The sequence below is a fragment of the Lactuca serriola genome, chromosome 1, assembly GCF_051521515.1.
Source record: "Lactuca serriola cultivar US96UC23 chromosome 1, Lser_US96UC23_V15, whole genome shotgun sequence".
NCBI lineage: Eukaryota > Viridiplantae > Streptophyta > Magnoliopsida > Asterales > Asteraceae > Lactuca > Lactuca serriola.
The window spans coordinates 207303138-207327635 of NC_136408.1; the positions used below are offsets into that span (position 1 = coordinate 207303138).

The 24498-nt window shown below is 50.6% G+C and overlaps 73 non-coding genes across 73 annotated transcripts; all 73 read left to right on the top strand.

The window, feature by feature from the left end:
• Positions 1 to 44: 44 nt before the first annotated feature.
• Positions 45 to 163, top strand: LOC145083504 (5S ribosomal RNA). The gene has a single exon (XR_013697977.1). It is a non-coding gene; the product is annotated as a 5S ribosomal RNA (ribosomal RNA).
• A 218-nt stretch (positions 164 to 381) lies between these two features.
• LOC145083256 (5S ribosomal RNA) lies at positions 382 to 500 on the top strand. The gene has a single exon (XR_013697735.1). It is a non-coding gene; the product is annotated as a 5S ribosomal RNA (ribosomal RNA).
• Positions 501 to 718: 218 nt separating this feature from the next.
• Positions 719 to 837, top strand: LOC145085164 (5S ribosomal RNA). The gene has a single exon (XR_013699575.1). It is a non-coding gene; the product is annotated as a 5S ribosomal RNA (ribosomal RNA).
• Positions 838 to 1055: 218 nt separating this feature from the next.
• On the top strand, positions 1056 to 1174 carry LOC145081524 (5S ribosomal RNA). Its single transcript, XR_013696077.1, has one exon. It is a non-coding gene; the product is annotated as a 5S ribosomal RNA (ribosomal RNA).
• A 218-nt stretch (positions 1175 to 1392) lies between these two features.
• LOC145083505 (5S ribosomal RNA) lies at positions 1393 to 1511 on the top strand. The gene has a single exon (XR_013697978.1). It is a non-coding gene; the product is annotated as a 5S ribosomal RNA (ribosomal RNA).
• Positions 1512 to 1730: 219 nt separating this feature from the next.
• Positions 1731 to 1849, top strand: LOC145083506 (5S ribosomal RNA). Its single transcript, XR_013697979.1, has one exon. It is a non-coding gene; the product is annotated as a 5S ribosomal RNA (ribosomal RNA).
• A 218-nt stretch (positions 1850 to 2067) lies between these two features.
• On the top strand, positions 2068 to 2187 carry LOC145084697 (5S ribosomal RNA). Its single transcript, XR_013699130.1, has one exon. It is a non-coding gene; the product is annotated as a 5S ribosomal RNA (ribosomal RNA).
• Positions 2188 to 2405: 218 nt separating this feature from the next.
• Positions 2406 to 2524, top strand: LOC145083507 (5S ribosomal RNA). The gene has a single exon (XR_013697980.1). It is a non-coding gene; the product is annotated as a 5S ribosomal RNA (ribosomal RNA).
• A 218-nt stretch (positions 2525 to 2742) lies between these two features.
• Positions 2743 to 2861, top strand: LOC145081525 (5S ribosomal RNA). Its single transcript, XR_013696078.1, has one exon. It is a non-coding gene; the product is annotated as a 5S ribosomal RNA (ribosomal RNA).
• A 218-nt stretch (positions 2862 to 3079) lies between these two features.
• LOC145084838 (5S ribosomal RNA) lies at positions 3080 to 3198 on the top strand. The gene has a single exon (XR_013699266.1). It is a non-coding gene; the product is annotated as a 5S ribosomal RNA (ribosomal RNA).
• A 218-nt stretch (positions 3199 to 3416) lies between these two features.
• LOC145083508 (5S ribosomal RNA) lies at positions 3417 to 3535 on the top strand. The gene has a single exon (XR_013697981.1). It is a non-coding gene; the product is annotated as a 5S ribosomal RNA (ribosomal RNA).
• A 218-nt stretch (positions 3536 to 3753) lies between these two features.
• LOC145084409 (5S ribosomal RNA) lies at positions 3754 to 3872 on the top strand. Its single transcript, XR_013698853.1, has one exon. It is a non-coding gene; the product is annotated as a 5S ribosomal RNA (ribosomal RNA).
• A 218-nt stretch (positions 3873 to 4090) lies between these two features.
• Positions 4091 to 4210, top strand: LOC145084698 (5S ribosomal RNA). Its single transcript, XR_013699131.1, has one exon. It is a non-coding gene; the product is annotated as a 5S ribosomal RNA (ribosomal RNA).
• Positions 4211 to 4428: 218 nt separating this feature from the next.
• On the top strand, positions 4429 to 4547 carry LOC145083510 (5S ribosomal RNA). The gene has a single exon (XR_013697983.1). It is a non-coding gene; the product is annotated as a 5S ribosomal RNA (ribosomal RNA).
• Positions 4548 to 4765: 218 nt separating this feature from the next.
• On the top strand, positions 4766 to 4884 carry LOC145081527 (5S ribosomal RNA). The gene has a single exon (XR_013696080.1). It is a non-coding gene; the product is annotated as a 5S ribosomal RNA (ribosomal RNA).
• Positions 4885 to 5102: 218 nt separating this feature from the next.
• On the top strand, positions 5103 to 5221 carry LOC145084979 (5S ribosomal RNA). Its single transcript, XR_013699399.1, has one exon. It is a non-coding gene; the product is annotated as a 5S ribosomal RNA (ribosomal RNA).
• A 218-nt stretch (positions 5222 to 5439) lies between these two features.
• LOC145085610 (5S ribosomal RNA) lies at positions 5440 to 5558 on the top strand. The gene has a single exon (XR_013700003.1). It is a non-coding gene; the product is annotated as a 5S ribosomal RNA (ribosomal RNA).
• Positions 5559 to 5776: 218 nt separating this feature from the next.
• On the top strand, positions 5777 to 5895 carry LOC145081528 (5S ribosomal RNA). Its single transcript, XR_013696081.1, has one exon. It is a non-coding gene; the product is annotated as a 5S ribosomal RNA (ribosomal RNA).
• A 218-nt stretch (positions 5896 to 6113) lies between these two features.
• Positions 6114 to 6232, top strand: LOC145084718 (5S ribosomal RNA). Its single transcript, XR_013699150.1, has one exon. It is a non-coding gene; the product is annotated as a 5S ribosomal RNA (ribosomal RNA).
• Positions 6233 to 6451: 219 nt separating this feature from the next.
• Positions 6452 to 6570, top strand: LOC145083511 (5S ribosomal RNA). The gene has a single exon (XR_013697984.1). It is a non-coding gene; the product is annotated as a 5S ribosomal RNA (ribosomal RNA).
• Positions 6571 to 6788: 218 nt separating this feature from the next.
• LOC145083258 (5S ribosomal RNA) lies at positions 6789 to 6907 on the top strand. Its single transcript, XR_013697736.1, has one exon. It is a non-coding gene; the product is annotated as a 5S ribosomal RNA (ribosomal RNA).
• A 218-nt stretch (positions 6908 to 7125) lies between these two features.
• On the top strand, positions 7126 to 7244 carry LOC145085165 (5S ribosomal RNA). The gene has a single exon (XR_013699576.1). It is a non-coding gene; the product is annotated as a 5S ribosomal RNA (ribosomal RNA).
• Positions 7245 to 7462: 218 nt separating this feature from the next.
• Positions 7463 to 7581, top strand: LOC145081529 (5S ribosomal RNA). The gene has a single exon (XR_013696082.1). It is a non-coding gene; the product is annotated as a 5S ribosomal RNA (ribosomal RNA).
• Positions 7582 to 7799: 218 nt separating this feature from the next.
• LOC145083512 (5S ribosomal RNA) lies at positions 7800 to 7918 on the top strand. Its single transcript, XR_013697985.1, has one exon. It is a non-coding gene; the product is annotated as a 5S ribosomal RNA (ribosomal RNA).
• Positions 7919 to 8137: 219 nt separating this feature from the next.
• On the top strand, positions 8138 to 8256 carry LOC145083513 (5S ribosomal RNA). The gene has a single exon (XR_013697986.1). It is a non-coding gene; the product is annotated as a 5S ribosomal RNA (ribosomal RNA).
• A 219-nt stretch (positions 8257 to 8475) lies between these two features.
• LOC145084700 (5S ribosomal RNA) lies at positions 8476 to 8595 on the top strand. Its single transcript, XR_013699132.1, has one exon. It is a non-coding gene; the product is annotated as a 5S ribosomal RNA (ribosomal RNA).
• A 218-nt stretch (positions 8596 to 8813) lies between these two features.
• LOC145083514 (5S ribosomal RNA) lies at positions 8814 to 8932 on the top strand. Its single transcript, XR_013697987.1, has one exon. It is a non-coding gene; the product is annotated as a 5S ribosomal RNA (ribosomal RNA).
• A 218-nt stretch (positions 8933 to 9150) lies between these two features.
• LOC145081530 (5S ribosomal RNA) lies at positions 9151 to 9269 on the top strand. Its single transcript, XR_013696083.1, has one exon. It is a non-coding gene; the product is annotated as a 5S ribosomal RNA (ribosomal RNA).
• A 218-nt stretch (positions 9270 to 9487) lies between these two features.
• Positions 9488 to 9606, top strand: LOC145083516 (5S ribosomal RNA). The gene has a single exon (XR_013697989.1). It is a non-coding gene; the product is annotated as a 5S ribosomal RNA (ribosomal RNA).
• A 218-nt stretch (positions 9607 to 9824) lies between these two features.
• On the top strand, positions 9825 to 9943 carry LOC145083517 (5S ribosomal RNA). Its single transcript, XR_013697990.1, has one exon. It is a non-coding gene; the product is annotated as a 5S ribosomal RNA (ribosomal RNA).
• Positions 9944 to 10161: 218 nt separating this feature from the next.
• LOC145084410 (5S ribosomal RNA) lies at positions 10162 to 10280 on the top strand. Its single transcript, XR_013698854.1, has one exon. It is a non-coding gene; the product is annotated as a 5S ribosomal RNA (ribosomal RNA).
• A 218-nt stretch (positions 10281 to 10498) lies between these two features.
• LOC145084701 (5S ribosomal RNA) lies at positions 10499 to 10618 on the top strand. The gene has a single exon (XR_013699133.1). It is a non-coding gene; the product is annotated as a 5S ribosomal RNA (ribosomal RNA).
• A 218-nt stretch (positions 10619 to 10836) lies between these two features.
• LOC145083518 (5S ribosomal RNA) lies at positions 10837 to 10955 on the top strand. Its single transcript, XR_013697991.1, has one exon. It is a non-coding gene; the product is annotated as a 5S ribosomal RNA (ribosomal RNA).
• Positions 10956 to 11173: 218 nt separating this feature from the next.
• LOC145081531 (5S ribosomal RNA) lies at positions 11174 to 11292 on the top strand. Its single transcript, XR_013696084.1, has one exon. It is a non-coding gene; the product is annotated as a 5S ribosomal RNA (ribosomal RNA).
• Positions 11293 to 11510: 218 nt separating this feature from the next.
• On the top strand, positions 11511 to 11629 carry LOC145083519 (5S ribosomal RNA). The gene has a single exon (XR_013697992.1). It is a non-coding gene; the product is annotated as a 5S ribosomal RNA (ribosomal RNA).
• A 218-nt stretch (positions 11630 to 11847) lies between these two features.
• LOC145084815 (5S ribosomal RNA) lies at positions 11848 to 11966 on the top strand. The gene has a single exon (XR_013699244.1). It is a non-coding gene; the product is annotated as a 5S ribosomal RNA (ribosomal RNA).
• Positions 11967 to 12184: 218 nt separating this feature from the next.
• LOC145085300 (5S ribosomal RNA) lies at positions 12185 to 12303 on the top strand. Its single transcript, XR_013699705.1, has one exon. It is a non-coding gene; the product is annotated as a 5S ribosomal RNA (ribosomal RNA).
• A 218-nt stretch (positions 12304 to 12521) lies between these two features.
• Positions 12522 to 12641, top strand: LOC145084702 (5S ribosomal RNA). The gene has a single exon (XR_013699134.1). It is a non-coding gene; the product is annotated as a 5S ribosomal RNA (ribosomal RNA).
• A 218-nt stretch (positions 12642 to 12859) lies between these two features.
• Positions 12860 to 12978, top strand: LOC145081532 (5S ribosomal RNA). Its single transcript, XR_013696085.1, has one exon. It is a non-coding gene; the product is annotated as a 5S ribosomal RNA (ribosomal RNA).
• Positions 12979 to 13196: 218 nt separating this feature from the next.
• LOC145085167 (5S ribosomal RNA) lies at positions 13197 to 13315 on the top strand. Its single transcript, XR_013699577.1, has one exon. It is a non-coding gene; the product is annotated as a 5S ribosomal RNA (ribosomal RNA).
• A 218-nt stretch (positions 13316 to 13533) lies between these two features.
• On the top strand, positions 13534 to 13652 carry LOC145083522 (5S ribosomal RNA). The gene has a single exon (XR_013697993.1). It is a non-coding gene; the product is annotated as a 5S ribosomal RNA (ribosomal RNA).
• Positions 13653 to 13870: 218 nt separating this feature from the next.
• LOC145083524 (5S ribosomal RNA) lies at positions 13871 to 13989 on the top strand. The gene has a single exon (XR_013697995.1). It is a non-coding gene; the product is annotated as a 5S ribosomal RNA (ribosomal RNA).
• Positions 13990 to 14207: 218 nt separating this feature from the next.
• Positions 14208 to 14326, top strand: LOC145084842 (5S ribosomal RNA). Its single transcript, XR_013699269.1, has one exon. It is a non-coding gene; the product is annotated as a 5S ribosomal RNA (ribosomal RNA).
• A 218-nt stretch (positions 14327 to 14544) lies between these two features.
• LOC145085169 (5S ribosomal RNA) lies at positions 14545 to 14663 on the top strand. Its single transcript, XR_013699579.1, has one exon. It is a non-coding gene; the product is annotated as a 5S ribosomal RNA (ribosomal RNA).
• Positions 14664 to 14881: 218 nt separating this feature from the next.
• Positions 14882 to 15000, top strand: LOC145081533 (5S ribosomal RNA). Its single transcript, XR_013696086.1, has one exon. It is a non-coding gene; the product is annotated as a 5S ribosomal RNA (ribosomal RNA).
• Positions 15001 to 15218: 218 nt separating this feature from the next.
• On the top strand, positions 15219 to 15337 carry LOC145081534 (5S ribosomal RNA). The gene has a single exon (XR_013696087.1). It is a non-coding gene; the product is annotated as a 5S ribosomal RNA (ribosomal RNA).
• A 218-nt stretch (positions 15338 to 15555) lies between these two features.
• Positions 15556 to 15674, top strand: LOC145085170 (5S ribosomal RNA). The gene has a single exon (XR_013699580.1). It is a non-coding gene; the product is annotated as a 5S ribosomal RNA (ribosomal RNA).
• A 218-nt stretch (positions 15675 to 15892) lies between these two features.
• LOC145085488 (5S ribosomal RNA) lies at positions 15893 to 16011 on the top strand. The gene has a single exon (XR_013699886.1). It is a non-coding gene; the product is annotated as a 5S ribosomal RNA (ribosomal RNA).
• A 218-nt stretch (positions 16012 to 16229) lies between these two features.
• Positions 16230 to 16348, top strand: LOC145081535 (5S ribosomal RNA). The gene has a single exon (XR_013696088.1). It is a non-coding gene; the product is annotated as a 5S ribosomal RNA (ribosomal RNA).
• A 218-nt stretch (positions 16349 to 16566) lies between these two features.
• Positions 16567 to 16685, top strand: LOC145085171 (5S ribosomal RNA). Its single transcript, XR_013699581.1, has one exon. It is a non-coding gene; the product is annotated as a 5S ribosomal RNA (ribosomal RNA).
• Positions 16686 to 16903: 218 nt separating this feature from the next.
• Positions 16904 to 17022, top strand: LOC145081536 (5S ribosomal RNA). Its single transcript, XR_013696089.1, has one exon. It is a non-coding gene; the product is annotated as a 5S ribosomal RNA (ribosomal RNA).
• Positions 17023 to 17240: 218 nt separating this feature from the next.
• Positions 17241 to 17359, top strand: LOC145081538 (5S ribosomal RNA). The gene has a single exon (XR_013696091.1). It is a non-coding gene; the product is annotated as a 5S ribosomal RNA (ribosomal RNA).
• Positions 17360 to 17577: 218 nt separating this feature from the next.
• LOC145085172 (5S ribosomal RNA) lies at positions 17578 to 17696 on the top strand. The gene has a single exon (XR_013699582.1). It is a non-coding gene; the product is annotated as a 5S ribosomal RNA (ribosomal RNA).
• A 219-nt stretch (positions 17697 to 17915) lies between these two features.
• On the top strand, positions 17916 to 18034 carry LOC145083525 (5S ribosomal RNA). Its single transcript, XR_013697996.1, has one exon. It is a non-coding gene; the product is annotated as a 5S ribosomal RNA (ribosomal RNA).
• Positions 18035 to 18252: 218 nt separating this feature from the next.
• Positions 18253 to 18371, top strand: LOC145085173 (5S ribosomal RNA). The gene has a single exon (XR_013699583.1). It is a non-coding gene; the product is annotated as a 5S ribosomal RNA (ribosomal RNA).
• Positions 18372 to 18589: 218 nt separating this feature from the next.
• LOC145081539 (5S ribosomal RNA) lies at positions 18590 to 18708 on the top strand. The gene has a single exon (XR_013696092.1). It is a non-coding gene; the product is annotated as a 5S ribosomal RNA (ribosomal RNA).
• A 218-nt stretch (positions 18709 to 18926) lies between these two features.
• Positions 18927 to 19045, top strand: LOC145081540 (5S ribosomal RNA). Its single transcript, XR_013696093.1, has one exon. It is a non-coding gene; the product is annotated as a 5S ribosomal RNA (ribosomal RNA).
• Positions 19046 to 19263: 218 nt separating this feature from the next.
• On the top strand, positions 19264 to 19382 carry LOC145085611 (5S ribosomal RNA). Its single transcript, XR_013700004.1, has one exon. It is a non-coding gene; the product is annotated as a 5S ribosomal RNA (ribosomal RNA).
• Positions 19383 to 19600: 218 nt separating this feature from the next.
• Positions 19601 to 19719, top strand: LOC145083526 (5S ribosomal RNA). Its single transcript, XR_013697997.1, has one exon. It is a non-coding gene; the product is annotated as a 5S ribosomal RNA (ribosomal RNA).
• Positions 19720 to 19937: 218 nt separating this feature from the next.
• LOC145083527 (5S ribosomal RNA) lies at positions 19938 to 20056 on the top strand. Its single transcript, XR_013697998.1, has one exon. It is a non-coding gene; the product is annotated as a 5S ribosomal RNA (ribosomal RNA).
• Positions 20057 to 20274: 218 nt separating this feature from the next.
• Positions 20275 to 20393, top strand: LOC145081541 (5S ribosomal RNA). Its single transcript, XR_013696094.1, has one exon. It is a non-coding gene; the product is annotated as a 5S ribosomal RNA (ribosomal RNA).
• A 218-nt stretch (positions 20394 to 20611) lies between these two features.
• Positions 20612 to 20730, top strand: LOC145085174 (5S ribosomal RNA). Its single transcript, XR_013699584.1, has one exon. It is a non-coding gene; the product is annotated as a 5S ribosomal RNA (ribosomal RNA).
• Positions 20731 to 20948: 218 nt separating this feature from the next.
• On the top strand, positions 20949 to 21067 carry LOC145073216 (5S ribosomal RNA). The gene has a single exon (XR_013691292.1). It is a non-coding gene; the product is annotated as a 5S ribosomal RNA (ribosomal RNA).
• Positions 21068 to 21285: 218 nt separating this feature from the next.
• On the top strand, positions 21286 to 21404 carry LOC145083528 (5S ribosomal RNA). Its single transcript, XR_013697999.1, has one exon. It is a non-coding gene; the product is annotated as a 5S ribosomal RNA (ribosomal RNA).
• Positions 21405 to 21622: 218 nt separating this feature from the next.
• LOC145083529 (5S ribosomal RNA) lies at positions 21623 to 21741 on the top strand. The gene has a single exon (XR_013698000.1). It is a non-coding gene; the product is annotated as a 5S ribosomal RNA (ribosomal RNA).
• A 218-nt stretch (positions 21742 to 21959) lies between these two features.
• Positions 21960 to 22078, top strand: LOC145081542 (5S ribosomal RNA). Its single transcript, XR_013696095.1, has one exon. It is a non-coding gene; the product is annotated as a 5S ribosomal RNA (ribosomal RNA).
• A 218-nt stretch (positions 22079 to 22296) lies between these two features.
• On the top strand, positions 22297 to 22415 carry LOC145083530 (5S ribosomal RNA). Its single transcript, XR_013698001.1, has one exon. It is a non-coding gene; the product is annotated as a 5S ribosomal RNA (ribosomal RNA).
• A 218-nt stretch (positions 22416 to 22633) lies between these two features.
• LOC145081543 (5S ribosomal RNA) lies at positions 22634 to 22752 on the top strand. Its single transcript, XR_013696096.1, has one exon. It is a non-coding gene; the product is annotated as a 5S ribosomal RNA (ribosomal RNA).
• A 218-nt stretch (positions 22753 to 22970) lies between these two features.
• LOC145085072 (5S ribosomal RNA) lies at positions 22971 to 23089 on the top strand. The gene has a single exon (XR_013699487.1). It is a non-coding gene; the product is annotated as a 5S ribosomal RNA (ribosomal RNA).
• A 218-nt stretch (positions 23090 to 23307) lies between these two features.
• LOC145081544 (5S ribosomal RNA) lies at positions 23308 to 23426 on the top strand. The gene has a single exon (XR_013696097.1). It is a non-coding gene; the product is annotated as a 5S ribosomal RNA (ribosomal RNA).
• Positions 23427 to 23644: 218 nt separating this feature from the next.
• Positions 23645 to 23763, top strand: LOC145081545 (5S ribosomal RNA). Its single transcript, XR_013696098.1, has one exon. It is a non-coding gene; the product is annotated as a 5S ribosomal RNA (ribosomal RNA).
• A 218-nt stretch (positions 23764 to 23981) lies between these two features.
• Positions 23982 to 24100, top strand: LOC145083531 (5S ribosomal RNA). The gene has a single exon (XR_013698002.1). It is a non-coding gene; the product is annotated as a 5S ribosomal RNA (ribosomal RNA).
• A 218-nt stretch (positions 24101 to 24318) lies between these two features.
• LOC145083278 (5S ribosomal RNA) lies at positions 24319 to 24437 on the top strand. Its single transcript, XR_013697756.1, has one exon. It is a non-coding gene; the product is annotated as a 5S ribosomal RNA (ribosomal RNA).
• The last annotated feature ends 61 nt before the right edge of the window (positions 24438 to 24498 follow it).

The following is a 24498-nucleotide window of genomic DNA, read 5'->3' on the forward strand; positions in this document are numbered from 1 at the left end:
TGCGTCTTGTAAGACATAAAAACAATAAGCATGGATAGTATTTCGGGTGCGATCATACCAGCACTAATGCACCGGATCCCATCAGAACTCTGCAGTTAAGCGTGCTTGGGCGAGAGTAGTACTAGGATGGGTGACCCCCTGGGAAGTCCTCGTGTTGCACCCCCTTTTTCGTTGCCCGTTTGCGTTTTTTTAGGTTTTAGGTGCGTTTTTTTTTTCTTTCTTGCTATGTCGATGCTCGGGCGGCATCCGGTTCATCGTTGATTGTTTCCGCGTTTCCCGAACGGAGCCGATCCCTCACGTGGGTCCCACGCCTCGCGTACGAAAGCAAATGACGTTCTGCGTCTTGTAAGACATAAAAACAATAAGCATGGATAGTATTTCGGGTGCGATCATACCAGCACTAATGCACCGGATCCCATCAGAACTCCGCAGTTAAGCGTGCTTGGGCGAGAGTAGTACTAGGATGGGTGACCCCCTGGGAAGTCCTTGTGTTGCACCCCCTTTTTCGTTGCCCGTTTGCGTTTTTTTAGGTTTTAGGTGCGTTTTTTTTTTCTTTCTTGCTATGTCGATGCTCGGGCGGCATCCGGTTCATCGTTGATTGTTTCCGCGTTTCCCGAACGGAGCCGATCCCTCACGTGGGTCCCACGCCTCGCGTTCGAAAGCAAACGACGTTCTGCGTCTTGTAAGACATAAAAACAATAAGCATGGATAGTATTTCGGGTGCGATCATACCAGCACTAATGCACCGGATCCCATCACAACTCCGCAGTTAAGCGTGCTTGGGCGAGAGTAGTACTAGGATGGGTGACCCCCTGGGAAGTCCTCGTGTTGCACCCCCTTTTTCGTTGCCCGTTTGCGTTTTTTTAGGTTTTAGGTGCGTTTTTTTTTTCTTTCTTGCTATGTCTATGCTCGGGCGGCATCCGGTTCATCGTTGATTGTTTCCGCGTTTCCCGAACGGAGCCGATCCCTCACGTGGGTCCCACGCCTCGCGTTCGAAAGCAAACGACGTTCTGCGTCTTGTAAGACATAAAAACAATAAGCATGGATAGTATTTCGGGTGCGATCATACCAGCACTAATGCACCGGATCCCATCAGAACTCCGCAGTTAAGCGTGCTTGGGCGAGAGTAGTACTAGGATGGGTGACCCCCTGGGAAGTCCTCGTGTTGCACCCCCTTTTTCGTTGCCCGTTTGCGTTTTTTTAGGTTTTAGGTGCGTTTTTTTTTTCTTTCTTGCTATGTCTATGCTCGGGCGGCATCCGGTTCATCGTTGATTGTTTCCGCGTTTCCCGAACGGAGCCGATCCCTCACGTGGGTCCCACGCCTCGCGTTCGAAAGCAAACGACGTTCTGCGTCTTGTAAGACATAAAAACAATAAGCATGGATAGTATTTCGGGTGCGATCATACCAGCACTAATGCACCGGATCCCATCAGAACTCTGCAGTTAAGCGTGCTTGGGCGAGAGTAGTACTAGGATGGGTGACCCCCTGGGAAGTCCTCGTGTTGCACCCCCTTTTTCGTTGCCCGTTTGCGTTTTTTTAGGTTTTAGGTGCGTTTTTTTTTTTCTTTCTTGCTATGTCTATGCTCGGGCGGCATCCGGTTCATCGTTGATTGTTTCCGCGTTTCCCGAACGGAGCCGATCCCTCACGTGGGTCCCACGCCTCGCGTTCGAAAGCAAACGACGTTCTGCGTCTTGTAAGACATAAAAACAATAAGCATGGATAGTATTTCGGGTGCGATCATACCAGCACTAATGCACCGGATCCCATCAGAACTCTGCAGTTAAGCGTGCTTGGGCGAGAGTAGTACTAGGATGGGTGACCCCCTGGGAAGTCCTCGTGTTGCACCCCCTTTTTCGTTGCCCGTTTGCGTTTTTTTAGGTTTTAGGTGCGTTTTTTTTTTCTTTCTTGCTATGTCGATGCTCGGGCGGCATCCGGTTCATCGTTGATTGTTTCCGCGTTTCCCGAACGGAGCCGATCCCTCACGTGGGTCCCACGCCTCGCGTACGAAAGCAAACGACGTTCTGCGTCTTGTAAGACATAAAAACAATAAGCATGGATAGTATTTCGGGTGCGATCATACCAGCACTAATGCACCGGATCCCATCAGAACTCCGCAGTTAAGCGTGCTTGGGCGAGAGTAGTACTAGGATGGGTGACCCACCTGGGAAGTCCTCGTGTTGCACCCCCTTTTTCGTTGCCCGTTTGCGTTTTTTTAGGTTTTAGGTGCGTTTTTTTTTTCTTTCTTGCTATGTCGATGCTCGGGCGGCATCCGGTTCATCGTTGATTGTTTCCGCGTTTCCCGAACGGAGCCGATCCCTCACGTGGGTCCCACGCCTCGCGTTCGAAAGCAAACGACGTTCTGCGTCTTGTAAGACATAAAAACAATAAGCATGGATAGTATTTCGGGTGCGATCATACCAGCACTAATGCACCGGATCCCATCAGAACTCTGCAGTTAAGCGTGCTTGGGCGAGAGTAGTACTAGGATGGGTGACCCCCTGGGAAGTCCTCGTGTTGCACCCCCTTTTTCGTTGCCCGTTTGCGTTTTTTTAGGTTTTAGGTGCGTTTTTTTTTTCTTTCTTGCTATGTCTATGCTCGGGCGGCATCCGGTTCATCGTTGATTGTTTCCGCGTTTCCCGAACGGAGCCGATCCCTCACGTGGGTCCCACGCCTCGCGTACGAAAGCAAACGACGTTCTGCGTCTTGTAAGACATAAAAACAATAAGCATGGATAGTATTTCGGGTGCGATCATACCAGCACTAATGCACCGGATCCCATCAGAACTCCGCAGTTAAGCGTGCTTGGGCGAGAGTAGTACTAGGATGGGTGACCCCCTGGGAAGTCCTCGTGTTGCACCCCCTTTTTCGTTGCCCGTTTGCGTTTTTTTAGGTTTTAGGTGCGTTTTTTTTTTCTTTCTTGCTATGTCGATGCTCGGGCGGCATCCGGTTCATCGTTGATTGTTTCCGCGTTTCCCGAACGGAGCCGATCCCTCACGTGGGTCCCACGCCTCGCGTTCGAAAGCAAACGACGTTCTGCGTCTTGTAAGACATAAAAACAATAAGCATGGATAGTATTTCGGGTGCGATCATACCAGCACTAATGCACCGGATCCCATCAGAACTCTGCAGTTAAGCGTGCTTGGGCGAGAGTAGTACTAGGATGGGTGACCCCCTGGGAAGTCTTCGTGTTGCACCCCCTTTTTCGTTGCCCGTTTGCGTTTTTTTAGGTTTTAGGTGCGTTTTTTTTTTCTTTCTTGCTATGTCTATGCTCGGGCGGCATCCGGTTCATCGTTGATTGTTTCCGCGTTTCCCGAACGGAGCCGATCCCTCACGTGGGTCCCACGCCTCGCGTTCGAAAGCAAACGACGTTCTGCGTCTTGTAAGACATAAAAACAATAAGCATGGATAGTATTTCGGGTGCGATCATACCAGCACTAATGCACCGGATCCCATCAGAACTCTGCAGTTAAGCGTGCTTGGGCGAGAGTAGTACTAGGATGGGTGACCCCCTGGGAAGTCCTCGTGTTGCACCCCCTTTTTCGTTGCCCGTTTGCGTTTTTTTAGGTTTTAGGTGCGTTTTTTTTTTCTTTCTTGCTATGTCTATGCTCGGGCGGCATCCGGTTCATCGTTGATTGTTTCCGCGTTTCCCGAACGGAGCCGATCCCTCACGTGGGTCCCACGCCTCGCGTTCGAAAGCAAACGACGTTCTGCGTCTTGTAAGACATAAAAACAATAAGCATGGATAGTATTTCGGGTGCGATCATACCAGCACTAATGCACCGGATCCCATTAGAACTCTGCAGTTAAGCGTGCTTGGGCGAGAGTAGTACTAGGATGGGTGACCCCCTGGGAAGTCCTCGTGTTGCACCCCCTTTTTCGTTGCCCGTTTGCGTTTTTTTAGGTTTTAGGTGCGTTTTTTTTTTCTTTCTTGCTATGTCGATGCTCGGGCGGCATCCGGTTCATCGTTGATTGTTTCCGCGTTTCCCGAACGGAGCCGATCCCTCACGTGGGTCCCACGCCTCGCGTACGAAAGCAAACGACGTTCTGCGTCTTGTAAGACATAAAAACAATAAGCATGGATAGTATTTCGGGTGCGATCATACCAGCACTAATGCACCGGATCCCATCAGAACTCCGCAGTTAAGCGTGCTTGGGCGAGAGTAGTACTAGGATGGGTGACCCACCTGGGAAGTCCTCGTGTTGCACCCCCTTTTTCGTTGCCCGTTTGCGTTTTTTTAGGTTTTAGGTGCGTTTTTTTTTTCTTTCTTGCTATGTCGATGCTCGGGCGGCATCCGGTTCACCGTTGATTGTTTCCGCGTTTCCCGAACGGAGCCGATCCCTCACGTGGGTCCCACGCCTCGCGTTCGAAAGCAAACGACGTTCTGCGTCTTGTAAGACATAAAAACAATAAGCATGGATAGTATTTCGGGTGCGATCATACCAGCACTAATGCACCGGATCCCATCAGAACTCTGCAGTTAAGCGTGCTTGGGCGAGAGTAGTACTAGGATGGGTGACCCCCTGGGAAGTCCTCGTGTTGCACCCCCTTTTTCGTTGCCCGTTTGCGTTTTTTTAGGTTTTAGGTGCGTTTTTTTTTTCTTTCTTGCTATGTCTATGCTCGGGCGGCATCCGGTTCATCGTTGATTGTTTCCGCGTTTCCCGAACGGAGCCGATCCCTCACGTGGGTCCCACGCCTCGCGTACGAAAGCAAACGACGTTCTGCGTCTTGTAAGACATAAAAACAATAAGCATGGATAGTATTTCGGGTGCGATCATACCAGCACTAATGCACCGGATCCCATCAGAACTCCGCAGTTAAGCGTGCTTGGGCGAGAGTAGTACTAGGATGGGTGACCCCCTGGGAAGTCCTCGTGTTGCACCCCCTTTTTCGTTGCCCGTTTGCGTTTTTTTAGGTTTTAGGTGCGTTTTTTTTTTCTTTCTTGCTATGTCGATGCTCGGGCGGCATCCGGTTCATCGTTGATTGTTTCCGCGTTTCCCGAACGGAGCCGATCCCTCACGTGGGTCCCACGCCTCGCGTTCGAAAGCAAACGACGTTCTGCGTCTTGTAAGACATAAAAACAATAAGCATGGATAGTATTTCGGGTGCGATCATACCAGCACTAATGCACCTGATCCCATCAGAACTCCGCAGTTAAGCGTGCTTGGGCGAGAGTAGTACTAGGATGGGTGACCCCCTGGGAAGTCCTTGTGTTGCACCCCCTTTTTCGTTGCCCGTTTGCGTTTTTTTAGGTTTTAGGTGCGTTTTTTTTTTCTTTCTTGCTATGTCGATGCTCGGGCGGCATCCGGTTCATCGTTGATTGTTTCCGCGTTTCCCGAACGGAGCCGATCCCTCACGTGGGTCCCACGCCTCGCGTTCGAAAGCAAACGACGTTCTGCGTCTTGTAAGACATAAAAACAATAAGCATGGATAGTATTTCGGGTGCGATCATACCAGCACTAATGCATCGGATCCCATCACAACTCCGCAGTTAAGCGTGCTTGGGCGAGAGTAGTACTAGGATGGGTGACCCCCTGGGAAGTCCTCGTGTTGCACCCCCTTTTTCGTTGCCCGTTTGCGTTTTTTTAGGTTTTAGGTGCGTTTTTTTTTTCTTTCTTGCTATGTCTATGCTCGGGCGGCATCCGGTTCATCGTTGATTGTTTCCGCGTTTCCCGAACGGAGCCGATCCCTCACGTGGGTCCCACGCCTCGCGTTCGAAAGCAAACGACGTTCTGCGTCTTGTAAGACATAAAAACAATAAGCATGGATAGTATTTCGGGTGCGATCATACCAGCACTAATGCACCGGATCCCATCAGAACTCCGCAGTTAAGCGTGCTTGGGCGAGAGTAGTACTAGGATGGGTGACCCCCTGGGAAGTCCTCGTGTTGCACCCCCTTTTTCGTTGCCCGTTTGCGTTTTTTTAGGTTTTAGGTGCGTTTTTTTTTTCTTTCTTGCTATGTCTATGCTCGGGCGGCATCCGGTTCATCGTTGATTGTTTCCGCGTTTCCCGAACGGAGCCGATCCCTCACGTGGGTCCCACGCCTCGCGTTCGAAAGCAAACGACGTTCTGCGTCTTGTAAGACATAAAAACAATAAGCATGGATAGTATTTCGGGTGCGATCATACCAGCACTAATGCACCGGATCCCATCAGAACTCTGCAGTTAAGCGTGCTTGGGCGAGAGTAGTACTAGGATGGGTGACCCCCTAGGAAGTCCTCGTGTTGCACCCCCTTTTTCGTTGCCCGTTTGCGTTTTTTTAGGTTTTAGGTGCGTTTTTTTTTTTCTTTCTTGCTATGTCTATGCTCGGGCGGCATCCGGTTCATCGTTGATTGTTTCCGCGTTTCCCGAACGGAGCCGATCCCTCACGTGGGTCCCACGCCTCGCGTTCGAAAGCAAACGACGTTCTGCGTCTTGTAAGACATAAAAACAATAAGCATGGATAGTATTTCGGGTGCGATCATACCAGCACTAATGCACCGGATCCCATCAGAACTCTGCAGTTAAGCGTGCTTGGGCGAGAGTAGTACTAGGATGGGTGACCCCCTGGGAAGTCCTCGTGTTGCACCCCCTTTTTCGTTGCCCGTTTGCGTTTTTTTAGGTTTTAGGTGCGTTTTTTTTTTCTTTCTTGCTATGTCGATGCTCGGGCGGCATCCGGTTCATCGTTGATTGTTTCCGCGTTTCCCGAACGGAGCCGATCCCTCACGTGGGTCCCACGCCTCGCGTACGAAAGCAAACGACGTTCTGCGTCTTGTAAGACATAAAAACAATAAGCATGGATAGTATTTCGGGTGCGATCATACCAGCACTAATGCACCGGATCCCATCAGAACTCCGCAGTTAAGCGTGCTTGGGCGAGAGTAGTACTAGGATGGGTGACCCCCTGGGAAGTCCTTGTGTTGCACCCCCTTTTTCGTTGCCCGTTTGCGTTTTTTTAGGTTTTAGGTGCGTTTTTTTTTTCTTTCTTGCTATGTCGATGCTCGGGCGGCATCCGGTTCATCGTTGATTGTTTCCGCGTTTCCCGAACGGAGCCGATCCCTCACGTGGGTCCCACGCCTCGCGTTCGAAAGCAAACGACGTTCTGCGTCTTGTAAGACATAAAAACAATAAGCATGGATAGTATTTCGGGTGCGATCATACCAGCACTAATGCACCGGATCCCATCACAACTCCGCAGTTAAGCGTGCTTGGGCGAGAGTAGTACTAGGATGGGTGACCCCCTGGGAAGTCCTCGTGTTGCACCCCCTTTTTCGTTGCCCGTTTGCGTTTTTTTAGGTTTTAGGTGCGTTTTTTTTTTCTTTCTTGCTATGTCTATGCTCGGGCGGCATCCGGTTCATCGTTGATTGTTTCCGCGTTTCCCGAACGGAGCCGATCCCTCACGTGGGTCCCACGCCTCGCGTTCGAAAGCAAACGACGTTCTGCGTCTTGTAAGACATAAAAACAATAAGCATGGATAGTATTTCGGGTGCGATCATACCAGCACTAATGCACCGGATCCCATCAGAACTCCGCAGTTAAGCGTGCTTGGGCGAGAGTAGTACTAGGATGGGTGACCCCCTGGGAAGTCCTCGTGTTGCACCCCCTTTTTCGTTGCCCGTTTGCGTTTTTTTAGGTTTTAGGTGCGTTTTTTTTTTCTTTCTTGCTATGTCTATGCTCGGGCGGCATCCGGTTCATCGTTGATTGTTTCCGCGTTTCCCGAACGGAGCCGATCCCTCACGTGGGTCCCACGCCTCGCGTTCGAAAGCAAACGACGTTCTGCGTCTTGTAAGACATAAAAACAATAAGCATGGATAGTATTTCGGGTGCGATCATACCAGCACTAATGCACCGGATCCCATCAGAACTCTGCAGTTAAGCGTGCTTGGGCGAGAGTAGTACTAGGATGGGTGACCCCCTGGGAAGTCCTCGTGTTGCACCCCCTTTTTCGTTGCCCGTTTGCGTTTTTTTAGGTTTTAGGTGCGTTTTTTTTTTTCTTTCTTGCTATGTCTATGCTCGGGCGGCATCCGGTTCATCGTTGATTGTTTCCGCGTTTCCCGAACGGAGCCGATCCCTCACGTGGGTCCCACGCCTCGCGTTCGAAAGCAAACGACGTTCTGCGTCTTGTAAGACATAAAAACAATAAGCATGGATAGTATTTCGGGTGCGATCATACCAGCACTAATGCACCGGATCCCATCAGAACTCTGCAGTTAAGCGTGCTTGGGCGAGAGTAGTACTAGGATGGGTGACCCCCTGGGAAGTCCTCGTGTTGCACCCCCTTTTTCGTTGCCCGTTTGCGTTTTTTTAGGTTTTAGGTGCGTTTTTTTTTTTCTTTCTTGCTATGTCGATGCTCGGGCGGCATCCGGTTCATCGTTGATTGTTTCCGCGTTTCCCGAACGGAGCCGATCCCTCACGTGGGTCCCACGCCTCGCGTACGAAAGCAAACGACGTTCTGCGTCTTGTAAGACATAAAAACAATAAGCATGGATAGTATTTCGGGTGCGATCATACCAGCACTAATGCACCGGATCCCATCAGAACTCCGCAGTTAAGCGTGCTTGGGCGAGAGTAGTACTAGGATGGGTGACCCACCTGGGAAGTCCTCGTGTTGCACCCCCTTTTTCGTTGCCCGTTTGCGTTTTTTTAGGTTTTAGGTGCGTTTTTTTTTTCTTTCTTGCTATGTCGATGCTCGGGCGGCATCCGGTTCATCGTTGATTGTTTCCGCGTTTCCCGAACGGAGCCGATCCCTCACGTGGGTCCCACGCCTCGCGTTCGAAAGCAAACGACGTTCTGCGTCTTGTAAGACATAAAAACAATAAGCATGGATAGTATTTCGGGTGCGATCATACCAGCACTAATGCACCGGATCCCATCAGAACTCTGCAGTTAAGCGTGCTTGGGCGAGAGTAGTACTAGGATGGGTGACCCCCTGGGAAGTCCTCGTGTTGCACCCCCTTTTTCGTTGCCCGTTTGCGTTTTTTTAGGTTTTAGGTGCGTTTTTTTTTTCTTTCTTGCTATGTCTATGCTCGGGCGGCATCCGGTTCATCGTTGATTGTTTCCACGTTTCCCGAACGGAGCCGATCCCTCACGTGGGTCCCACGCCTCGCGTACGAAAGCAAACGACGTTCTGCGTCTTGTAAGACATAAAAACAATAAGCATGGATAGTATTTCGGGTGCGATCATACCAGCACTAATGCACCGGATCCCATCAGAACTCCGCAGTTAAGCGTGCTTGGGCGAGAGTAGTACTAGGATGGGTGACCCCCTGGGAAGTCCTCGTGTTGCACCCCCTTTTTCGTTGCCCGTTTGCGTTTTTTTAGGTTTTAGGTGCGTTTTTTTTTTCTTTCTTGCTATGTCGATGCTCGGGCGGCATCCGGTTCATCGTTGATTGTTTCCGCGTTTCCCGAACGGAGCCGATCCCTCACGTGGGTCCCACGCCTCGCGTTCGAAAGCAAACGACGTTCTGCGTCTTGTAAGACATAAAAACAATAAGCATGGATAGTATTTCGGGTGCGATCATACCAGCACTAATGCACCGGATCCCATCAGAACTCTGCAGTTAAGCGTGCTTGGGCGAGAGTAGTACTAGGATGGGTGACCCCCTGGGAAGTCCTCGTGTTGCACCCCCTTTTTCGTTGCCCGTTTGCGTTTTTTTAGGTTTTAGGTGCGTTTTTTTTTTCTTTCTTGCTATGTCTATGCTCGGGCGGCATCCGGTTCATCGTTGATTGTTTCCGCGTTTCCCGAACGGAGCCGATCCCTCACGTGGGTCCCACGCCTCGCGTTCGAAAGCAAACGACGTTCTGCGTCTTGTAAGACATAAAAACAATAAGCATGGATAGTATTTCGGGTGCGATCATACCAGCACTAATGCACCGGATCCCATCAGAACTCTGCAGTTAAGCGTGCTTGGGCGAGAGTAGTACTAGGATGGGTGACCCCCTGGGAAGTCCTCGTGTTGCACCCCCTTTTTCGTTGCCCGTTTGCGTTTTTTTAGGTTTTAGGTGCGTTTTTTTTTTCTTTCTTGCTATGTCTATGCTCGGGCGGCATCCGGTTCATCGTTGATTGTTTCCGCGTTTCCCGAACGGAGCCGATCCCTCACGTGGGTCCCACGCCTCGCGTTCGAAAGCAAACGACGTTCTGCGTCTTGTAAGACATAAAAACAATAAGCATGGATAGTATTTCGGGTGCGATCATACCAGCACTAATGCACCGGATCCCATTAGAACTCTGCAGTTAAGCGTGCTTGGGCGAGAGTAGTACTAGGATGGGTGACCCCCTGGGAAGTCCTCGTGTTGCACCCCCTTTTTCGTTGCCCGTTTGCGTTTTTTTAGGTTTTAGGTGCGTTTTTTTTTTCTTTCTTGCTATGTCGATGCTCGGGCGGCATCCGGTTCATCGTTGATTGTTTCCGCGTTTCCCGAACGGAGCCGATCCCTCACGTGGGTCCCACGCCTCGCGTACGAAAGCAAACGACGTTCTGCGTCTTGTAAGACATAAAAACAATAAGCATGGATAGTATTTCGGGTGCGATCATACCAGCACTAATGCACCGGATCCCATCAGAACTCCGCAGTTAAGCGTGCTTGGGCGAGAGTAGTACTAGGATGGGTGACCCACCTGGGAAGTCCTCGTGTTGCACCCCCTTTTTCGTTGCCCGTTTGCGTTTTTTTAGGTTTTAGGTGCGTTTTTTTTTTCTTTCTTGCTATGTCGATGCTCGGGCGGCATCCGGTTCATCGTTGATTGTTTCCGCGTTTCCCGAACGGAGCCGATCCCTCACGTGGGTCCCACGCCTCGCGTTCGAAAGCAAACGACGTTCTGCGTCTTGTAAGACATAAAAACAATAAGCATGGATAGTATTTCGGGTGCGATCATACCAGCACTAATGCACCGGATCCCATCAGAACTCTGCAGTTAAGCGTGCTTGGGCGAGAGTAGTACTAGGATGGGTGACCCCCTGGGAAGTCCTCGTGTTGCACCCCCTTTTTCGTTGCCCGTTTGCGTTTTTTTAGGTTTTAGGTGCGTTTTTTTTTTCTTTCTTGCTATGTCTATGCTCGGGCGGCATCCGGTTCATCGTTGATTGTTTCCGCGTTTCCCGAACGGAGCCGATCCCTCACGTGGGTCCCACGCCTCGCGTACGAAAGCAAACGACGTTCTGCGTCTTGTAAGACATAAAAACAATAAGCATGGATAGTATTTCGGGTGCGATCATACCAGCACTAATGCACCGGATCCCATCAGAACTCCGCAGTTAAGCGTGCTTGGGCGAGAGTAGTACTAGGATGGGTGACCCCCTGGGAAGTCCTCGTGTTGCACCCCCTTTTTCGTTGCCCGTTTGCGTTTTTTTAGGTTTTAGGTGCGTTTTTTTTTTCTTTCTTGCTATGTCGATGCTCGGGCGGCATCCGGTTCATCGTTGATTGTTTCCGCGTTTCCCGAACGGAGCCGATCCCTCACGTGGGTCCCACGCCTCGCGTTCGAAAGCAAACGACGTTCTGCGTCTTGTAAGACATAAAAACAATAAGCATGGATAGTATTTCGGGTGCGATCATACCAGCACTAATGCACCGGATCCCATCAGAACTCTGCAGTTAAGCGTGCTTGGGCGAGAGTAGTACTAGGATGGGTGACCCCCTGGGAAGTCCTCGTGTTGCACCCCCTTTTTCGTTGCCCGTTTGCGTTTTTTTAGGTTTTAGGTGCGTTTTTTTTTTCTTTCTTGCTATGTCTATGCTCGGGCGGCATCCGGTTCATCGTTGATTGTTTCCGCGTTTCCCGAACGGAGCCGATCCCTCACGTGGGTCCCACGCCTCGCGTTCGAAAGCAAACGACGTTCTGCGTCTTGTAAGACATAAAAACAATAAGCATGGATAGTATTTCGGTTGCGATCATACCAGCACTAATGCACCGGATCCCATCAGAACTCTGCAGTTAAGCGTGCTTGGGCGAGAGTAGTACTAGGATGGGTGACCCCCTGGGAAGTCCTCGTGTTGCACCCCCTTTTTCGTTGCCCGTTTGCGTTTTTTTAGGTTTTAGGTGCGTTTTTTTTTTCTTTCTTGCTATGTCTATGCTCGGGCGGCATCCGGTTCATCGTTGATTGTTTCCGCGTTTCCCGAACGGAGCCGATCCCTCACGTGGGTCCCACGCCTCGCGTTCGAAAGCAAACGACGTTCTGCGTCTTGTAAGACATAAAAACAATAAGCATGGATAGTATTTCGGGTGCGATCATACCAGCACTAATGCACCGGATCCCATTAGAACTCTGCAGTTAAGCGTGCTTGGGCGAGAGTAGTACTAGGATGGGTGACCCCCTGGGAAGTCCTCATGTTGCACCCCCTTTTTCGTTGCCCGTTTGCGTTTTTTTAGGTTTTAGGTGTGTTTTTTTTTTCTTTCTTGCTATGTCGATGCTCGGGCGGCATCCGGTTCATCGTTGATTGTTTCCGCGTTTCCCGAACGGAGCCGATCCCTCACGTGGGTCCCACGCCTCGCGTACGAAAGCAAACGACGTTCTGCGTCTTGTAAGACATAAAAACAATAAGCATGGATAGTATTTCGGGTGCGATCATACCAGCACTAATGCACCGGATCCCATCAGAACTCCGCAGTTAAGCGTGCTTGGGCGAGAGTAGTACTAGGATGGGTGACCCACCTGGGAAGTCCTCGTGTTGCACCCCCTTTTTCGTTGCCCGTTTGCGTTTTTTTAGGTTTTAGGTGCGTTTTTTTTTTCTTTCTTGCTATGTCAATGCTCGGGCGGCATCCGGTTCATCGTTGATTGTTTCCGCGTTTCCCGAACGGAGCCGATCCCTCACGTGGGTCCCACGCCTCGCGTACGAAAGCAAACGACGTTCTGCGTCTTGTAAGACATAAAAACAATAAGCATGGATAGTATTTCGGGTGCGATCATACCAGCACTAATGCACCGGATCCCATCAGAACTCCGCAGTTAAGCGTGCTTGGGCGAGAGTAGTACTAGGATGGGTGACCCCCTGGGAAGTCCTCGTGTTGCACCCCCTTTTTCGTTGCCCGTTTGCGTTTTTTTAGGTTTTAGGTGCGTTTTTTTTTTCTTTCTTGCTATGTCGATGCTCGGGCGGCATCCGGTTCATCGTTGATTGTTTCCGCGTTTCCCGAACGGAGCCGATCCCTCACGTGGGTCCCACGCCTCGCGTTCGAAAGCAAACGACGTTCTGCGTCTTGTAAGACATAAAAACAATAAGCATGGATAGTATTTCGGGTGCGATCATACCAGCACTAATGCACCGGATCCCATCACAACTCCGCAGTTAAGCGTGCTTGGGCGAGAGTAGTACTAGGATGGGTGACCCCCTGGGAAGTCCTCGTGTTGCACCCCCTTTTTCGTTGCCCGTTTGCGTTTTTTTAGGTTTTAGGTGCGTTTTTTTTTTCTTTCTTGCTATGTCGATGCTCGGGCGGCATCCGGTTCATCGTTGATTGTTTCCGCGTTTCCCGAACGGAGCCGATCCCTCACGTGGGTCCCACGCCTCGCGTTCGAAAGCAAACGACGTTCTGCGTCTTGTAAGACATAAAAACAATAAGCATGGATAGTATTTCGGGTGCGATCATACCAGCACTAATGCACCGGATCCCATCAGAACTCTGCAGTTAAGCGTGCTTGGGCGAGAGTAGTACTAGGATGGGTGACCCCCTGGGAAGTCCTCGTGTTGCACCCCCTTTTTCGTTGCCCGTTTGCGTTTTTTTAGGTTTTAGGTGCGTTTTTTTTTTCTTTCTTGCTATGTCGATGCTCGGGCGGCATCCGGTTCATCGTTGATTGTTTCCGCGTTTCCCGAACGGAGCCGATCCCTCACGTGGGTCCCACGCCTCGCGTTCGAAAGCAAACGACGTTCTGCGTCTTGTAAGACATAAAAACAATAAGCATGGATAGTATTTCGGGTGCGATCATACCAGCACTAATGCACCGGATCCCATCAGAACTCTGCAGTTAAGCGTGCTTGGGCGAGAGTAGTACTAGGATGGGTGACCCCCTGGGAAGTCCTCGTGTTGCACCCCCTTTTTCGTTGCCCGTTTGCGTTTTTTTAGGTTTTAGGTGCGTTTTTTTTTTCTTTCTTGCTATGTCGATGCTCGGGCGGCATCCGGTTCATCGTTGATTGTTTCCGCGTTTCCCGAACGGAGCCGATCCCTCACGTGGGTCCCACGCCTCGCGTACGAAAGCAAACGACGTTCTGCGTCTTGTAAGACATAAAAACAATAAGCATGGATAGTATTTCGGGTGCGATCATACCAGCACTAATGCACCGGATCCCATCAGAACTCTGCAGTTAAGCGTGCTTGGGCGAGAGTAGTACTAGGATGGGTGACCCCCTTGGAAGTCCTCGTGTTGCACCCCCTTTTTCGTTGCCCGTTTGCGTTTTTTTAGGTTTTAGGTGCGTTTTTTTTTTCTTTCTTGCTATGTCGATGCTCGGGCGGCATCCGGTTCATCGTTGATTGTTTCCGCGTTTCCCGAACGGAGCCGATCCCTCACGTGGGTCCCACGCCTCGCGTTCGAAAGCAAACGACGTTCTGCGTCTTGTAAGACATAAAAACAATAAGCATGGATAGTATTTCGGGTGCGATCATACCAGCACTAATGCACCGGATCCCATCACAACTCCGCAGTTAAGCGTGCTTGGGCGAGAGTAGTACTAGGATGGGTGACCCCCTGGGAAGTCCTCGTGTTGCACCCCCTTTTTCGTTGCCCGTTTGCGTTTTTTTAGGTTTTAGGTGCGTTTTTTTTTTCTTTCTTGCTATGTCTATGCTCGGGCGGCATCCGGTTCATCGTTGATTGTTTCCGCGTTTCCCGAACGGAGCCGATCCCTCACGTGGGTCCCACGCCTCGCGTTCGAAAGCAAACGACGTTCTGCGTCTTGTAAGACATAAAAACAATAAGCATGGATAGTATTTCGGGTGCGATCATACCAGCACTAATGCACCGGATCCCATCAGAACTCCGCAGTTAAGCGTGCTTGGGCGAGAGTAGTACTAGGATGGGTGACCCCCTGGGAAGTCCTCGTGTTGCACCCCCTTTTTCGTTGCCCGTTTGCGTTTTTTTAGGTTTTAGGTGTGTTTTTTTTTTCTTTCTTGCTATGTCGATGCTCGGGCGGCATCCGGTTCATCGTTGATTGTTTCCGCGTTTCCCGAACGGAGCCGATCCCTCACGTGGGTCCCACGCCTCGCGTACGAAAGCAAACGACGTTCTGCGTCTTGTAAGACATAAAAACAATAAGCATGGATAGTATTTCGGGTGCGATCATACCAGCACTAATGCACCGGATCCCATCAGAACTCCGCAGTTAAGCGTGCTTGGGCGAGAGTAGTACTAGGATGGGTGACCCCCTGGGAAGTCCTCGTGTTGCACCCCCTTTTTCGTTGCCCGTTTGCGTTTTTTTAGGTTTTAGGTGCGTTTTTTTTTTCTTTCTTGCTATGTCGATGCTCGGGCGGCATCCGGTTCATCGTTGATTGTTTCCGCGTTTCCCGAACGGAGCCGATCCCTCACGTGGGTCCCACGCCTCGCGTTCGAAAGCAAACGACGTTCTGCGTCTTGTAAGACATAAAAACAATAAGCATGGATAGTATTTCGGGTGCGATCATACCAGCACTAATGCACCGGATCCCATCACAACTCCGCAGTTAAGCGTGCTTGGGCGAGAGTAGTACTAGGATGGGTGACCCCCTGGGAAGTCCTCGTGTTGCACCCCCTTTTTCGTTGCCCGTTTGCGTTTTTTTAGGTTTTAGGTGCGTTTTTTTTTTCTTTCTTGCTATGTCGATGCTCGGGCGGCATCCGGTTCATCGTTGATTGTTTCCGCGTTTCCCGAACGGAGCCGATCCCTCACGTGGGTCCCACGCCTCGCGTTCGAAAGCAAACGACGTTCTGCGTCTTGTAAGACATAAAAACAATAAGCATGGATAGTATTTCGGGTGCGATCATACCAGCACTAATGCACCGGATCCCATCACAACTCTGCAGTTAAGCGTGCTTGGGCGAGAGTAGTACTAGGATGGGTGACCCCCTGGGAAGTCCTCGTGTTGCACCCCCTTTTTCGTTGCCCGTTTGCGTTTTTTTAGGTTTTAGGTGCGTTTTTTTTTTCTTTCTTGCTATGTCGATGCTCGGGCGGCATCCGGTTCATCGTTGATTGTTTCCGCGTTTCCCGAACGGAGCCGATCCCTCACGTGGGTCCCACGCCTCGCGTTCGAAAGCAAACGACGTTCTGCGTCTTGTAAGACATAAAAACAATAAGCATGGATAGTATTTCGGGTGCGATCATACCAGCACTAATGCACCGGATCCCATCAGAACTCCGCAGTTAAGCGTGCTTGGGCGAGAGTAGTACTAGGATGGGTGACCCCCTGGGAAGTCCTCGTGTTGCACCCCCTTTTTCGTTGCCCGTTTGCGTTTTTTTAGGTTTTAGGTGCGTTTTTTTTTTCTTTCTTGCTATGTCGATGCTCGGGCGGCATCCGGTTCATCGTTGATTGTTTCCGCGTTTCCCGAACGGAGCCGATCCCTCACGTGGGTCCCACGCCTCGCGTTCGAAAGCAAACGACGTTCTGCGTCTTGTAAGACATAAAAACAATAAGCATGGATAGTATTTCGGGTGCGATCATACCAGCACTAATGCACCGGATCCCATCACAACTCCGCAGTTAAGCGTGCTTGGGCGAGAGTAGTACTAGGATGGGTGACCCCCTGGGAAGTCCTCGTGTTGCACCCCCTTTTTCGTTGCCCGTTTGCGTTTTTTTAGGTTTTAGGTGCGTTTTTTTTTTCTTTCTTGCTATGTCTATGCTCGGGCGGCATCCGGTTCATCGTTGATTGTTTCCGCGTTTCCCGAACGGAGCCGATCCCTCACGTGGGTCCCACGCCTCGCGTTCGAAAGCAAACGACGTTCTGCGTCTTGTAAGACATAAAAACAATAAGCATGGATAGTATTTCGGGTGCGATCATACCAGCACTAATGCACCGGATCCCATCAGAACTCCGCAGTTAAGCGTGCTTGGGCGAGAGTAGTACTAGGATGGGTGACCCCCTGGGAAGTCCTCGTGTTGCACCCCCTTTTTCGTTGCCCGTTTGCGTTTTTTTAGGTTTTAGGTGTGTTTTTTTTTTCTTTCTTGCTATGTCGATGCTCGGGCGGCATCCGGTTCATCGTTGATTGTTTCCGCGTTTCCCGAACGGAGCCGATCCCTCACGTGTGTCCCACGCCTCGCGTACGAAAGCAAACGACGTTCTGCGTCTTGTAAGACATAAAAACAATAAGCATGGATAGTATTTCGGGTGCGATCATACCAGCACTAATGCACCGGATCCCATCAGAACTCCGCAGTTAAGCGTGCTTGGGCGAGAGTAGTACTAGGATGGGTGACCCCCTGGGAAGTCCTCGTGTTGCACCCCCTTTTTCGTTGCCCGTTTGCGTTTTTTTAGGTTTTAGGTGCGTTTTTTTTTTCTTTCTTGCTATGTCGATGCTCGGGCGGCATCCGGTTCATCGTTGATTGTTTCCGCGTTTCCCGAACGGAGCCGATCCCTCACGTGGGTCCCACGCCTCGCGTTCGAAAGCAAACGACGTTCTGCGTCTTGTAAGACATAAAAACAATAAGCATGGATAGTATTTCGGGTGCGATCATACCAGCACTAATGCACCGGATCCCATCACAACTCCGCAGTTAAGCGTGCTTGGGCGAGAGTAGTACTAGGATGGGTGACCCCCTGGGAAGTCCTCGTGTTGCACCCCCTTTTTCGTTGCCCGTTTGCGTTTTTTTAGGTTTTAGGTGCGTTTTTTTTTTTCTTTCTTGCTATGTCGATGCTCGGGCGGCATCCGGTTCATCGTTGATTGTTTCCGCGTTTCCCGAACGGAGCCGATCCCTCACGTGGGTCCCACGCCTCGCGTTCGAAAGCAAACGACGTTCTGCGTCTTGTAAGACATAAAAACAATAAGCATGGATAGTATTTCGGGTGCGATCATACCAGCACTAATGCACCGGATCCCATCAGAACTCTGCAGTTAAGCGTGCTTGGGCGAGAGTAGTACTAGGATGGGTGACCCCCTGGGAAGTCCTCGTGTTGCACCCCCTTTTTCGTTGCCCGTTTGCGTTTTTTTAGGTTTTAGGTGCGTTTTTTTTTTCTTTCTTGCTATGTCGATGCTCGGGCGGCATCCGGTTCATCGTTGATTGTTTCCGCGTTTCCCGAACGGAGCCGATCCCTCACGTGGGTCCCACGCCTCGCGTTCGAAAGCAAACGACGTTCTGCGTCTTGTAAGACATAAAAACAATAAGCATGGATAGTATTTCGGGTGCGATCATACCAGCACTAATGCACCGGATCCCATCACAACTCCGCAGTTAAGCGTGCTTGGGCGAGAGTAGTACTAGGATGGGTGACCCCCTGGGAAGTCCTCGTGTTGCACCCCCTTTTTCGTTGCCCGTTTGCGTTTTTTTAGGTTTTAGGTGCGTTTTTTTTTTCTTTCTTGCTATGTCTATGCTCGGGCGGCATCCGGTTCATCGTTGATTGTTTCCGCGTTTCCCGAACGGAGCCGATCCCTCACGTGGGTCCCACGCCTCGCGTTCGAAAGCAAACGACGTTCTGCGTCTTGTAAGACATAAAAACAATAAGCATGGATAGTATTTCGGGTGCGATCATACCAGCACTAATGCACCGGATCCCATCAGAACTCCGCAGTTAAGCGTGCTTGGGCGAGAGTAGTACTAGGATGGGTGACCCCCTGGGAAGTCCTCGTGTTGCACCCCCTTTTTCGTTGCCCGTTTGCGTTTTTTTAGGTTTTAGGTGTGTTTTTTTTTTCTTTCTTGCTATGTCGATGCTCGGGCGGCATCCGGTTCATCGTTGATTGTTTCCGCGTTTCCCGAACGGAGCCGATCCCTCACGTGTGTCCCACGCCTCGCGTACGAAAGCAAACGACGTTCTGCGTCTTGTAAGACATAAAAACAATAAGCATGGATAGTATTTCGGGTGCGATCATACCAGCACTAATGCACCGGATCCCATCAGAACTCCGCAGTTAAGCGTGCTTGGGCGAGAGTAGTACTAGGATGGGTGACCCCCTGGGAAGTCCTCGTGTTGCACCCCCTTTTTCGTTGCCCGTTTGCGTTTTTTTAGGTTTTAGGTGCGTTTTTTTTTTCTTTCTTGCTATGTCGATGCTCGGGCGGCATCCGGTTCATCGTTGATTGTTTCCGCGTTTCCCGAACGGAGCCGATCCCTCACGTGGGTCCCACGCCTCGCGTTCGAAAGCAAACGACGTTCTGCGTCTTGTAAGACATAAAAACAATAAGCATGGATAGTATTTCGGGTGCGATCATACCAGCACTAATGCATCGGATCCCATCACAACTCCGCAGTTAAGCGTGCTTGGGCGAGAGTAGTACTAGGATGGGTGACCCCCTGGGAAGTCCTCGTGTTGCACCCCCTTTTTCGTTGCCCGTTTGCGTTTTTTTAGGTTTTAGGTGCGTTTTTTTTTTCTTTCTTGCTATGTCGATGCTCGGGCGGCATCCGGTTCATCGTTGATTGTTTCCGCGTTTCCCGAACGGAGCCGATCCCTCACGTGGGTCCCACGCCTCGCGTTCGAAAGCAAACGACGTTCTGCGTCTTGTAAGACATAAAAACAATAAGCATGGATAGTATTTCGGGTGCGATCATACCAGCACTAATGCACCGGATCCCATCAGAACTCTGCAGTTAAGCGTGCTTGGGCGAGAGTAGTACTAGGATGGGTGACCCCCTGGGAAGTCCTCGTGTTGCACCCCCTTTTTCGTTGCCCGTTTGCGTTTTTTTAGGTTTTAGGTGCGTTTTTTTTTTCTTTCTTGCTATGTCGATGCTCGGGCGGCATCCGGTTCATCGTTGATTGTTTCCGCGTTTCCCGAACGGAGCCGATCCCTCACGTGGGTCCCACGCCTCGCGTTCGAAAGCAAACGACGTTCTGCGTCTTGTAAGACATAAAAACAATAAGCATGGATAGTATTTCGGGTGCGATCATACCAGCACTAATGCACCGGATCCCATCAGAACTCTGCAGTTAAGCGTGCTTGGGCGAGAGTAGTACTAGGATGGGTGACCCCCTGGGAAGTCCTCGTGTTGCACCCCCTTTTTCGTTGCCCGTTTGCGTTTTTTTAGGTTTTAGGTGCGTTTTTTTTTTCTTTCTTGCTATGTCGATGCTCGGGCGGCATCCGGTTCATCGTTGATTGTTTCCGCGTTTCCCGAACGGAGCCGATCCCTCACGTGGGTCCCACGCCTCGCGTACGAAAGCAAACGACGTTCTGCGTCTTGTAAGACATAAAAACAATAAGCATGGATAGTATTTCGGGTGCGATCATACCAGCACTAATGCACCGGATCCCATCAGAACTCCGCAGTTAAGCGTGCTTGGGCGAGAGTAGTACTAGGATGGGTGACCCCCTGGGAAGTCCTCGTGTTGCACCCCCTTTTTCGTTGCCCGTTTGCGTTTTTTTAGGTTTTAGGTGCGTTTTTTTTTTCTTTCTTGCTATGTCGATGCTCGGGCGGCATCCGGTTCATCGTTGATTGTTTCCGCGTTTCCCGAACGGAGCCGATCCCTCACGTGGGTCCCACGCCTCGCGTTCGAAAGCAAACGACGTTCTGCGTCTTGTAAGACATAAAAACAATAAGCATGGATAGTATTTCGGGTGCGATCATACCAGCACTAATGCACCGGATCCCATCACAACTCCGCAGTTAAGCGTGCTTGGGCGAGAGTAGTACTAGGATGGGTGACCCCCTGGGAAGTCCTCGTGTTGCACCCCCTTTTTCGTTGCCCGTTTGCGTTTTTTTAGGTTTTAGGTGCGTTTTTTTTTTCTTTCTTGCTATGTCTATGCTCGGGCGGCATCCGGTTCATCGTTGATTGTTTCCGCGTTTCCCGAACGGAGCCGATCCCTCACGTGGGTCCCACGCCTCGCGTTCGAAAGCAAACGACGTTCTGCGTCTTGTAAGACATAAAAACAATAAGCATGGATAGTATTTCGGGTGCGATCATACCAGCACTAATGCACCGGATCCCATCACAACTCCGCAGTTAAGCGTGCTTGGGCGAGAGTAGTACTAGGATGGGTGACCCCCTGGGAAGTCATCGTGTTGCACCCCCTTTTTCGTTGCCCGTTTGCGTTTTTTTAGGTTTTAGGTGCGTTTTTTTTTTCTTTCTTGCTATGTCTATGCTCGGGCGGCATCCGGTTCATCGTTGATTGTTTCCGCGTTTCCCGAACGGAGCCGATCCCTCACGTGGGTCCCACGCCTCGCGTTCGAAAGCAAACGACGTTCTGCGTCTTGTAAGACATAAAAACAATAAGCATGGATAGTATTTCGGGTGCGATCATACCAGCACTAATGCACCGGATCCCATCAGAACTCTGCAGTTAAGCGTGCTTGGGCGAGAGTAGTACTAGGATGGGTGACCCCCTGGGAAGTCCTCGTGTTGCACCCCCTTTTTCGTTGCCCGTTTGCGTTTTTTTAGGTTTTAGGTGCGTTTTTTTTTTCTTTCTTGCTATGTCTATGCTCGGGCGGCATCCGGTTCATCGTTGATTGTTTCCGCGTTTCCCGAACGGAGCCGATCCCTCACGTGGGTCCCACGCCTCGCGTTCGAAAGCAAACGACGTTCTGCGTCTTGTAAGACATAAAAACAATAAGCATGGATAGTATTTCGGGTGCGATCATACCAGCACTAATGCACCGGATCCCATCAGAACTCTGCAGTTAAGCGTGCTTGGGCGAGAGTAGTACTAGGATGGGTGACCCCCTGGGAAGTCCTCGTGTTGCACCCCCTTTTTCGTTGCCCGTTTGCGTTTTTTTAGGTTTTAGGTGCGTTTTTTTTTTCTTTCTTGCTATGTCGATGCTCGGGCGGCATCCGGTTCATCGTTGATTGTTTCCGCGTTTCCCGAACGGAGCCGATCCCTCACGTGGGTCCCACGCCTCGCGTACGAAAGCAAACGACGTTCTGCGTCTTGTAAGACATAAAAACAATAAGCATGGATAGTATTTCGGGTGCGATCATACCAGCACTAATGCACCGGATCCCATCAGAACTCCGCAGTTAAGCGTGCTTGGGCGAGAGTAGTACTAGGATGGGTGACCCCCTGGGAAGTCCTCGTGTTGCACCCCCTTTTTCGTTGCCCGTTTGCGTTTTTTTAGGTTTTAGGTGCGTTTTTTTTTTCTTTCTTGCTATGTCGATGCTCGGGCGGCATCCGGTTCATCGTTGATTGTTTCCGCGTTTCCCGAACGGAGCCGATCCCTCACGTGGGTCCCACGCCTCGCGTTCGAAAGCAAACGACGTTCTGCGTCTTGTAAGACATAAAAACAATAAGCATGGATAGTATTTCGGGTGCGATCATACCAGCACTAATGCACCGGATCCCATCAGAACTCTGCAGTTAAGCGTGCTTGGGCGAGAGTAGTACTAGGATGGGTGACCCCCTGGGAAGTCCTCGTGTTGCACCCCCTTTTTCGTTGCCCGTTTGCGTTTTTTTAGGTTTTAGGTGCGTTTTTTTTTTCTTTCTTGCTATGTCTATGCTCGGGCGGCATCCGGTTCATCGTTGATTGTTTCCGCGTTTCCCGAACGGAGCCGATCCCTCACGTGGGTCCCACGCCTCGCGTACGAAAGCAAACGACGTTCTGCGTCTTGTAAGACATAAAAACAATAAGCATGGATAGTATTTCGGGTGCGATCATACCAGCACTAATGCACCGGATCCCATCAGAACTCCGCAGTTAAGCGTGCTTGGGCGAGAGTAGTACTAGGATGGGTGACCCCCTGGGAAGTCCTCGTGTTGCACCCCCTTTTTCGTTGCCCGTTTGCGTTTTTTTAGGTTTTAGGTGCGTTTTTTTTTTCTTTCTTGCTATGTCGATGCTCGGGCGGCATCCGGTTCATCGTTGATTGTTTCCGCGTTTCCCGAACGGAGCCAATCCCTCACGTGGGTCCCACGCCTCGCGTTCGAAAGCAAACGACGTTCTGCGTCTTGTAAGACATAAAAACAATAAGCATGGATAGTATTTCGGGTGCGATCATACCAGCAGTAATGCACCGGATCCCATCAGAACTCTGCAGTTAAGCGTGCTTGGGCGAGAGTAGTACTAGGATGGGTGACCCCCTGGGAAGTCCTCGTGTTGCACCCCCTTTTTCGTTGCCCGTTTGCGTTTTTTTAGGTTTTAGGTGCGTTTTTTTTTTCTTTCTTGCTATGTCTATGCTCGGGCGGCATCCGGTTCATCGTTGATTGTTTCCGCGTTTCCCGAACGGAGCCGATCCCTCACGTGGGTCCCACGCCTCGCGTTCGAAAGCAAACGACGTTCTGCGTCTTGTAAGACATAAAAACAATAAGCATGGATAGTATTTCGGGTGCGATCATACCAGCACTAATGCACCGGATCCCATCAGAACTCCGCAGTTAAGCGTGCTTGGGCGAGAGTAGTACTAGGATGGGTGACCCCCTGGGAAGTCCTCGTGTTGCACCCCCTTTTTCGTTGCCCGTTTGCGTTTTTTTAGGTTTTAGGTGCGTTTTTTTTTTCTTTCTTGCTATGTCTATGCTCGGGCGGCATCCGGTTCATCGTTGATTGTTTCCGCGTTTCCCGAACGGAGCCGATCCCTCACGTGGGTCCCACGCCTCGCGTACGAAAGCAAACGACGTTCTGCGTCTTGTAAGACATAAAAACAATAAGCATGGATAGTATTTCGGGTGCGATCATACCAGCACTAATGCACCGGATCCCATCAGAACTCCGCAGTTAAGCGTGCTTGGGCGAGAGTAGTACTAGGATGGGTGACCCCCTGGGAAGTCCTCGTGTTGCACCCCCTTTTTCGTTGCCCGTTTGCGTTTTTTTAGGTTTTAGGTGCGTTTTTTTTTTCTTTCTTGCTATGTCGATGCTCGGGCGGCATCCGGTTCATCGTTGATTGTTTCCGCGTTTCCCGAACGGAGCCGATCCCTCACGTGGGTCCCACGCCTCGCGTTCGAAAGCAAACGACGTTCTGCGTCTTGTAAGACATAAAAACAATAAGCATGGATAGTATTTCGGGTGCGATCATACCAGCACTAATGCACCGGATCCCATCAGAACTCTGCAGTTAAGCGTGCTTGGGCGAGAGTAGTACTAGGATGGGTGACCCCCTGGGAAGTCCTCGTGTTGCACCCCCTTTTTCGTTGCCCGTTTGCGTTTTTTTAGGTTTTAGGTGCGTTTTTTTTTTCTTTCTTGCTATGTCTATGCTCGGGCGGCATCCGGTTCATCGTTGATTGTTTCCGCGTTTCCCGAACGGAGCCGATCCCTCACGTGGGTCCCACGCCTCGCGTTCGAAAGCAAACGACGTTCTGCGTCTTGTAAGACATAAAAACAATAAGCATGGATAGTATTTCGGGTGCGATTATACCAGCACTAATGCACCGGATCCCATCAGAACTCCGCAGTTAAGCGTGCTTGGGCGAGAGTAGTACTAGGATGGGTGACCCCCTGGGAAGTCCTCGTGTTGCACCCCCTTTTTCGTTGCCCGTTTGCGTTTTTTTAGGTTTTAGGTGCGTTTTTTTTTTCTTTCTTGC